Source organism: Polistes fuscatus, unplaced genomic scaffold (genome assembly GCF_010416935.1).
Source record: "Polistes fuscatus isolate 324 unplaced genomic scaffold, CU_Pfus_HIC Scaffold20, whole genome shotgun sequence".
In the NCBI taxonomy this organism is placed as follows: domain Eukaryota; kingdom Metazoa; phylum Arthropoda; class Insecta; order Hymenoptera; family Vespidae; genus Polistes; species Polistes fuscatus.
Genome location: NW_025113097.1, coordinates 2,886,823 through 2,896,920, shown reverse-complemented (window position 1 = coordinate 2,896,920; position 10,098 = coordinate 2,886,823). Strand labels below are relative to the sequence as shown.

At 32.4% G+C, this 10,098-nt stretch overlaps 1 long non-coding RNA gene across 1 annotated transcript; it reads left to right on the top strand.

Moving 5' to 3' along the window:
• The first annotated feature begins 6,906 nt into the window (after positions 1-6,906).
• On the top strand, positions 6,907-8,099 carry LOC122517530. Its single transcript, XR_006303883.1, has 2 exons — positions 6,907-7,173; positions 8,064-8,099. It is a non-coding gene; the product is annotated as an uncharacterized LOC122517530 (long non-coding RNA).
• Positions 8,100-10,098: the final 1,999 nt, after the last annotated feature.

Here is a 10,098-nt window from a genome sequence, read left to right as displayed (position 1 = left end):
CATTAGTAGTAACGCACAGTAAGTCGATAAAAGTAAAAAGAAAATAGTAAATAATAAATAAAAGTATAACGGTTCTATAATAGTAGTATAGTAGTATTGGTTCAAAGCAATAAACATATGGTTAAAAAAAAAAAAAAATTAAATTAAATTAAATCGTAAGTCACAAAACACGCTGAATAAGTTCGATGAATAAGTTAATAAAAAGGAAAAATTATAATATTTACGTATATTTCATTACGGTATTAAAAACATATGCATATATCTTGATCTTTCATTATTTATTCTTGTTACGTAACATATTATTATATTTTTAATTTTTTCACGAATTTATTTCGTTTCAGTATAATCGTTAACTATTTTTATAATTATTCTATTACATTGTTCTACCACCATCCTCCACCCCCCTCCCGTCCCATCCATCCTTTCTCTCTGCGTCTGTCTCTGTGTTCTATGTTTCTACAAACGTAATTAGCAGGAACCAAAGGGTGACAAACTCAAACATGTTTATCGCAAACACGTCGAAAACCCCATTCAAACGAAATACGCAAATTCCCACGCATAGCTGTTAATCAGATATCATAATAATGATAATAAATGAGAGATAAAATGAATGATGGGGATGTATGATAATGGCAATAAAAGATACGATATATTATTTCGTAAACTCACGAAGTACTTATATAATGAAAAAGAGAGAGAGGGAGAGAGACGGAGAAAAAAAAACTGGTGTGTGTATTTATGTACGCACGTAACAAGTTACACTTCTTTGCCGTACCAAAACGAACATAACCTCAATAACCTCAAAAATAACTTCAAAAAAATAACTTAAGAAAAAATAATAATATTATTATTATTGTCATCATTATTAATTTTCTTCGTTTATTTTTAATTAATGTTATTATTATTATATTATTATTATTATTAATTTTCTTTTTACATAAAATATAGTTGATAAAGAAACCTGTCCCCCCCTCCCTGCTGATGATCGATAATATTCGCTAATGTAAGCCGATTATTTTTCTTTTATTATTATATTTTTATTCATTTATTTTTATTTATTTAATTTTATAAATAAGGTAAAAGCCCCCTCGGTTGGCCAGTTAAGCCGTTTTCTTTTTTAGAAAATTATATTCATTCAATAAAATAACTTACATCTAAACTAATGGTTTAACCTGTAAGCTTGAGCTTTCAGCTTTGAATAAAAATAAAAAAAGACAAATTATTCATAAATATTTTAATAATAAATTAAAAAAAACATAGATTTGCAATGTCCCTTTTTAGCCAACTTTCTCCCTCTTTTGGCCACGCATGTCCCCTCATTTGGCCATGTTTCCTATTTAAAATAAATAATTAATTAATAACTAATTTATTAAATAAATCAAAATTGAATAATTCAAAACTCGTGTACAAAGAAATTAATTACTCATTAGTATTAAAAAAACTAGTTGAATACTTTATGTACAAATATATATAACCTCAAAGCGAATAGCCATAAGTTGGCTAATGATAAAAACAGAGGCAATAATACTGTCTCCATGCTTGGCCACCATATTTTTAATGGAGAATAATTAAAAATCACTTAATTTTCAATTTCTATAATAATTTTAAGCTATGTTAATTGTAGAAAAAAAAAATATTTTGGTTGCTATTGTCAAAAATGAAATATATAGGTTAATAAAAATCACAGTATCCTTACCTTACTTAACAAGAAACCATCCAAAAACAGAAGTCTTGCACAACTTTATTTTTTTTCGTTTTTAAATATATTTTTAAAATAATCCGAATTACTTTCAATGATATTTTAAAATTAGAATTTTTGTTTTAAAAACTGTCACCATGTGCACATCAGCATATAATTTATAATCACTGTTGTGGCATAAAGTGGCCAATAGAGGGGGCCTGGCCAACCGAGGGGGCTTTTACCTTATATATAAGAAAGAATAAAAAAAACTGGTGTTTGTACTTATGTACGCACGTAAGAAGTTATACTTCTTTGCCGTACCAAAACGAACATAACCTCAATAACCTCAAAAATAACTTCGAAAAAAAGCTTCAAAGAAAAGAAATAACTTAAAAAAAATAAATAATTATTATTATATATATATATATATATATATATATATATATATATATAAGAAAGAATAAAAAAAAGAAAAAGAAAATATCAAAATATAGATATCAGTCCACACTAAATATAAGAGAGATATATCGAATAACTTCACGCGTCAACAGCCATGGCGCGGTTACAGCATTAGTTCTCATTTCGATCATTTAAGTAAAGTAGCGCTGGGTACGATTAGTATTTGGATGGGTGACCCGCTTGAGAAAAAAAAGGGGGAAGAAGAAAGAAGACAACTTCATGCCGTATACTTGAAATCGCTTTGCCGCGCGTCGTAAATACCGACAAACTTCATGGTGTCGTTTTTCCAGACGCTCGGAACAAAATCCACTCCCCATTACATTTTCCCCAACGCGCCAAAATAAGTATAACTTCAAAAATTATTAAAAGTAAAAAAAAATGAAAGAGACAGAGAATTAAATAAAAAAGATAAAAAGAAAGAGAGAGATATCTGTCGTGTGAATACAGTAGCACGATTAGCCGTCACTATAATTACAATGTATCCTTGACTAATCTATAACCGGTGGCATATAATTTATACGATGCAAATATCGATGAGTAAGAGAGAGACAGAGAGAGAGAGAGTGAGAGGAAGGGAAGGAGGTTGTTGGATTGGAAATTATAGGCTTTATTGTCGAGTCAACTGGGTATATCCACAGAGAGGCGTTATTAACGATCACGTAAAAATGATAGAAAGGTCTCGATCGATCTATAGATCAATCGATTTATCGATTATCGACTATCGATACTCTTCATCTTCTTCTTCTTCTTCTTTTTCTTCTTCTCCTTCTTCTTCTTCTTCTACTCCTATATAATTTCGTACTCGTGCTAAAACCCATAACGTAATTTTATGACACTTTTGTAATTTAGAAATAAGCACTCGTCGAACGATATTCTACTCGAATGAATTGAAAATTGCAAATACATAGTGCGGATGATAAATAATGCGTATTTTGTATATTGTAGACGAATTAGTTCATAAATATTGGAAAAGATTTTTGATCGGTTGAAAAACAAATGAATAAACATCGAAAAGAAAGAAAATAAAAAGCCATTGTTGAGATAATTATTATAGAAAAGAAAAGATGCTTCTACTCCTCCTCCTATATAATTTCGTACTCGTGCTAAAACCCATAACGTAATTTTATGACACTTTTTTAATTTTGAATTCGTCGAACGATATTTTTCCACTCGAATGGATTGAAAATTGCAAATACATAGTGCGGATGATAAAGAATGCGTATTTTGTATATTGTAGACGAATGAGTTCATTGGAAATAATTTTTGATCGGTTGAAAAACAAATTACTAAACATCGAAAAGGAAGAAAATAAAAAGCCATTGTTGAGATAGTTATTATAGAAAAGAAAAGATGCATTAGGCTAATAGTAAACACTCGTAGCTGATTAGAATAGTCGTCGATTAAAGTTCAGACTCACTTCAGAACGAAGATTAAGTGGCCTTAATGCTTATAATTTTCAACGTCCTCGTTAAACCTAATCAAAGATTGTCAGGAGAAAGAAAAGAAAAGAAGAAAAAAAAAAAGAAAGAAAGAAAGGGCGAAAGAAAATAAACTCGACGAATAAAAATTGAGGGAGGAGAAAGAGAGAAAGAGAGAAAGATAGAAAGAGAGAAAGAGAGAGACGTATCGATATATGCGTGTGTCGCGTGTGTATGTGCATGTGTATGTGCATACACATTTACGTGTCATTAGGTTAGAAGTAACGACGGCAATCAAACGGATATTTGCGTGAATAGCGTTGCCACAAGTACAAATCGACGATCGTAAATATACGAGTTATTGACGAGTGCACAGGATTATAACACGAGGAGTCAAATTATCGACGTAATTCTCGGATACGTTAACGCGTCCGCCATGTTGCGTGGGATCTCATCCAGAACACCGATTATTATTGCAATATTAGCCTTGACAAAGAACATATAACTATAATAATATAATTATTTCATTTTTATTAGCGCAAAATTATTTTGTTTTTCTTATTTTTATTTAATAATAATAGATAATAATTATAGGAGGGAATATAACGTGTACCGAAATTCGTCGAGGTATTCGAATAACGAAGAGAAACTCTCTCTCTCTCTCTCTCTCTCTCTCTCTCTCTCTCTCTCTTTGAACGATTATTATTGCAATATTAGCCTTGACAAAGAACATATAACTATAATAATATAAATATTTCATTTTTATTATTAAAATTATATATATAAAAATTATACTATATAATTTTAAAAATAATATATATATATAAAATTGTATTATATAATTTTTAAAAAATTATATATATAAAATTATATTATAAAATTATTTTTTTTTCTTATTTTTATCTAATAATAATAGATAATAATTATAAGAGGAAATATAACGTGTTACGAAATTCGTCGAAGTATTCGAATAACGAAGAGAAACTCTCTCTCTCTTTCTCTCTCTCTCTCTTTGAATTCTAGATTCTCGATTCGCAATGTAGCCAAGAGACACACTCGTGTTAGCCTTTCAATCAAGGTAATTGCCGTTCGATCAAGTTCGAACCTGAGCCGATCCTGTCCAACGACAGCTTCCCTGACCGAGTTCGTGTTCCTCGAAATTGGAAAGCTCGTGAGCTTTCGCACTGAAACACCGATTCCGATCACAGAGAGAGAGAAAGAAAGAAAAAGAGTATTTGCATGGATCGATTGGCTCCCTCTGCCCCCTTCTCCTCCCCACCTACGAAATTAATGCTATCCTTTAATACTTTTTCTTCTTCAAACTTCTTGATTACGACCAATAGTAAATATATCTGATTGGTCGAAAAGTTCTCGTGCGCTTTACGTTATTTAAAAATTTCGCAAAAATCCGCGCGAACTTTTGAATTGACCTTCTGATAAATGATTACAATTTAATATTTTTTTATTTTATTATTTACTTTTATTTATTTAATTCGAATTAATTTTTAATAATATTTATAATCATAATTACATAAAAAAAAACAGTGGGATAAAGTACTTCTTGATTACGACCAATAGTAAATATATCTGATTGGTCGAAAAGTTCTTGTGCGCTTTACGTTATTTAAAAATTTTGCAAAAATCCGCGCGAACTTTTGAATTGACCTTCTGATAAAAGATTACAATTTCATATTTTTTATTTTATTATTTATTTTTATTTATTTATATCGAATTAATTTTTAATAATATTTATAATCATAATACATAAAAAAAAAACAGTGGGATAAAGTACTTCTTGATTACGACCAATAGTAAATATATCTGATTGGTCGAAAGTTCTCGTGCGCTTTACGTTATTTAAAAATTTCGCAAAAATCCGCGCGAACTTTTGAATTGACCTACTAAAAAATAATTACAATTTAATATTTTTTTATTTTATTATTTACTTTTATTTATATAATTCGAATTAATTTTTAATAATATTATAATCATAATTACATAAAAAAAAAACAGTGGGATAAAGTACTTCTTGATTACGACCAATAGTAAATATATCTGATTGGTCGAGAAAAGTTCTCGTGCGCTTTACGTTATTTAAAAATTTCGCAAAAATCCGCGCGAACTTTTGAATTGACCTTCTGATAAATAATTACAATTTAATATTTTTTTATTTTATTATTTACTTTTATTTATATAATTCGAATTAATTTTTAATAATATTTATAATCATAATTACATAAAAAAAAAACAGTGGGATAAAGTACTTCTTGATTACGACCAATAGTAAATATATCTGATTGGTCGAAAAGTTCTCGTGCGCTTTACGTTATTTAAAAATTTCGCAAAAATCCGCGCGAACTTTTGAATTGACCTTCTGATAAATAATTACAATTTAATATTTTTTTATTTTATTATTTACTTTTATTTATTTAATTCGAATTAATTTTTAACAATATTTATAATCATAATTACATAAAAAAAAATACAGTGGGACGTCGTCGTCGTCCACGTGCGTGGGAGACGTGCACATCTTGGTGGCGCGCTGTCCGGTGGATTATATCGGCACATGCGCCCTGCTTTTGAATCTTTCCTTGCCCCCTTCCCCTCTATCACCCCCTCTTCCACCTCATCCACCACCTCATCCACCACCTCCTCCACCATCTCTCTGGAAAAGCGGATATAGCCGGCGGCGTGTCAAAACCATTCCGTTCGAGTCGTGACGCGAATAGTACGGCGTGTTTCGCCATAGCGTTCGGTTCGACGTTTTCTATCTCTCTCTCTTTCTTACTTATTCTCTCTTTCTCTCTCTCTCTCTCTCTCACTCTTTTTATTTCTCTCTCTCTCGCTCTGGTTCATTTTCTCACTCGCACCGTCTGTCTGCCATTATTTCTCTAATTGCAAGTAGTCACGTTAAATATCGTGTTATTATTTGTCTCATCGTTTTTTTCCATTTTCATTTTCAAATTGCTAACGAGAAATATTTCATCATTAATCCGTTCGATATTTTATGAGAGAGAAAACTAACCAACCACCATCACCACCATCACTACCACCGAGTTGGTATTATTTCGCGCGTGTTTGTTATTATTTCTGTGGGTGTTGTTTGTTTCTTGTGTGTGAAATACCTTGAAATAATAATCAACGACCTACCTATATACGGATATTAATTGACGAGGATTTACGGATTAAACTTTGAGATCTATTATAGACAATGCTCATAAAAGTATGTTCGATCATTGGTGAAAAGAAAATTGTGCATCATCGAGGGTTTCTGTTTTATACTCTTGCCGGATTTCTTCTTTAGGATTCATCGTAACATCGGACGCATTATTATGCTACAGGTACTTTTTGTTTTTTTATTTCATTAAACTTTAGAAATTAACGTTAATATATATATATTTAAATTAATTTCCAAAATTTATACGGATATTAATTGACGAGGATTTACGAATGAAACTTTGAGATCTAGTATAGACAATGCTCATAAAAGTATGTTCGATCATTGGTGAAAAGAAAATTGTGCATCATCGAGGGTTTCTGTTTTATACTCTTGCCGGATTTCTTCTTTAGGATTACATCCTAACATTTAACATCGGACGCATTATTATGCTACAGGTACTTTTTGTTTTTATTTCATTAAACTTTAGAAATTAACGTTCATATATATATATATATATGTAAGATTCGTGAAAAAATTGGGTTGTTGGACAGACTGGACCGGGACTCGAACCCGGATCTTCCGCTTTCCGGGCGACTGCTTTTTAACCAATTGAACTATCCAGGGCCCACCCGTCCAATCTCCTCACGAATGCCTACCCAAGTTTGGCTTGGAGGTGCTTGCATCCCACATTCTACCCCCCCGCAACTACATTCGACCCCGAATGTTCGTCATTGAAAAACCCTCTTCCCTGAACCATCTATCCTTCTTCGTCGTAGGCCTCTTACACTACACGTCTTACGTCTCTAGTCCTGAACGCATTGCTGCCCAAAGGCCGTCTTGCCTAGTTCCCCAGCCAACCGTTCACGTCGCCACCATACGTCTTACGTCGGCCTAACCTCTCTTTGATAGATGTTCAATTAATTATTTTTCCCTAATTATTGCCAGGCCGTAGAAGTGTGACACGAAGCAAACCTCCATCCCGGCTGAGCCCCCAAAATGTAGGATTCGTGAAAAAATTGGGCCGTTGGACCGACTGGACCGGGACTCGAACCCGGATCTTCCGCTTTCCGGGCGACTGCTCTTAACCATTGAGCTATCCAGGGCCCACCGTCCAATCTCCTCACGAACGCCTACTTAAGTGTTTGGCTTGGAGGTGCTCGCATCCCACATATATTTAAGTTAATTTCCAAAATTTATACGGATATTAATTGACGAGGATTTACGGATTAAACTTTGAGATTTATTATAGACAATGCTCATAAAAGTATGTTTGATCATTGGTGAAAAGGAAATTGTGCATCATCGAAGGTTTCTGTTTTATACTCTTGCCGGATTTCTTCTTTAGGATTCATCGTAACATCGGACCCATTATTATGCTACAGTTACTTTTTGTTCTTTTATTTCATTAAACTTTAGAAATTAACGTTCATTCATTAATTTCGAAAACTTGCTATGAGTTTGTGCAATTTCTACGTTAGTTTTACCGATTGGTTTCACCTAGAAGGATAAAAATATCGAAGGAAAGATTTGGGAAACGAGGAAAATATTTTTTATGCGTAGAAAAATACGCGTACATATACGCAGGAGAAATTAATTTGGAAGTTTATAACGAAAGAGCGCTAAAATGCCTATCCGGAGTTTGCTCAGTTTGACCCCTCTCCCTCCTCCTCCTCCTCCTCCCCCCACCACTCTTTCTCTATCTATCTCGCTTACGATATATGCACGAGACAGAATATTCCCAATAAAACGAAAAACAATATTCCGTATCCGCGATTTTGGTGGTTGTCGAATTTTTATCTCAATACGTTTTTATTCCCATGTATATGTATGGGTAATACGTAAAAACATTTTTTTATTTACAAGAACGACCGCTATTTCATCAATAGGAATTAAAATTCAAACAAATCGATTTTTGTGTTTTTTATTTCTTTTTTTTTTATTTTTTTTCAACGTACCTTTATACATATATGAGCTTTGACAAAATTATATATGTGTATGTGTGTGTCTGTGTGTGTGTGTAGGGTGACTCGGAATAAAATAATTAGAAAATAATATCTCCGTTTTTAATTATGATTTCAAAAAAATATTTCCAAACGGAAAATTCTCTAATTCATTTTATAATTCGCAATATATCATATCTCGATATTTTTTTTTATATAAAATAATAAATTCAATGATTATAAATATCATTTGAAATTGGAACGATTGGAATATACCATTTTTTTTTTATTTTTATTATAATTTATCGAATTCTCTTCGAGAGTTTCTACGCGAGCTTATAATATAATATTATCATATCAAATATTTGTTATATAATTTTCTTTCTTTCTTTTTTTTTTTTTTTGCGTCGAGTCACACCAGCGAGAATATCGAAACGACGGGAGGAGAAGCCTTTTTAAAAAAAAAAAATAATAATAATAATATAAAAAGAAGGGACAACGTGTCTCCTCGCGCCTGCCGTAATTTCAAACACGACGAGTTGGGAACGTATACAAAAAAAAAAGAAAAAAAAGAAAGAAGAGAGAGAGAGAGAGAGAGAGAGAGAGAGAGGAAGAAAGCGAATGGAAAAATTTCTGTGCTTACGGCGAAAATAATGTACGATATGAGAAGAGCAACGGCGATTTAAAACCGTTTTTTTTTTTCGTGACGTGTGACAAAAGAGAAGAAAAATAATAAAAAAAAAATTGGAAGAAGAGAGAAAGAGAGAGAGTAAGTAAAAAGAGTAAGACGAAATAAAAACGTCGAGTAGCTTGGCTACTCTTCTACCTTTCGATTCGTTCTATATGTATTTCCTTTTCTCTTTTTGTTTTACTTTTTCCTTTTATTTTTTTATTTTCTTTTTTTTTTTCTTTTTTTTTCTATTATCTGTTTCCCCTTTTCTCTTAGAGACTAAAAACGAGCTCCTAAGCTCTTTAAAAACTCTCCGACGCCTACTGGAAAATCGGGTTTACACCAACTCAACTGGCACGTACGAGCTTTCGTTCAAAGTTTCTACGGCGTTTCCGTCCGGAAAAGGGCCACCCCTTTTCTCTTTCCCTTTCTCTTTCCCTTTCTCGTTTCACCGGTCGTGTCTCATCCCATCCCCGTACGGCGAGATATTCCTCTCGTCCTTTCTCGCGAATAATTTTCTTTTTTCTTTTTTAATACCTCTTCTTTTTGTCTCTCGCGTTTCACAGACCCCCCCTCTCTCTCCTTCTCTCTCTTCTCTCTCTCTCTCTCTCTTCTCGCACCCTTCAACCAACTTTCCCTTCTCGCCTGTCGCTATTACCGTTTCGTAAAAAACCACCCCCCTCCCACTCTTCCTTTAAAAGTATCGGTTCTTTCGTCTCTTATTTCTTTTCAAAAGCAATCTAGGGATAAAAAAAAGAATATTTTACGTT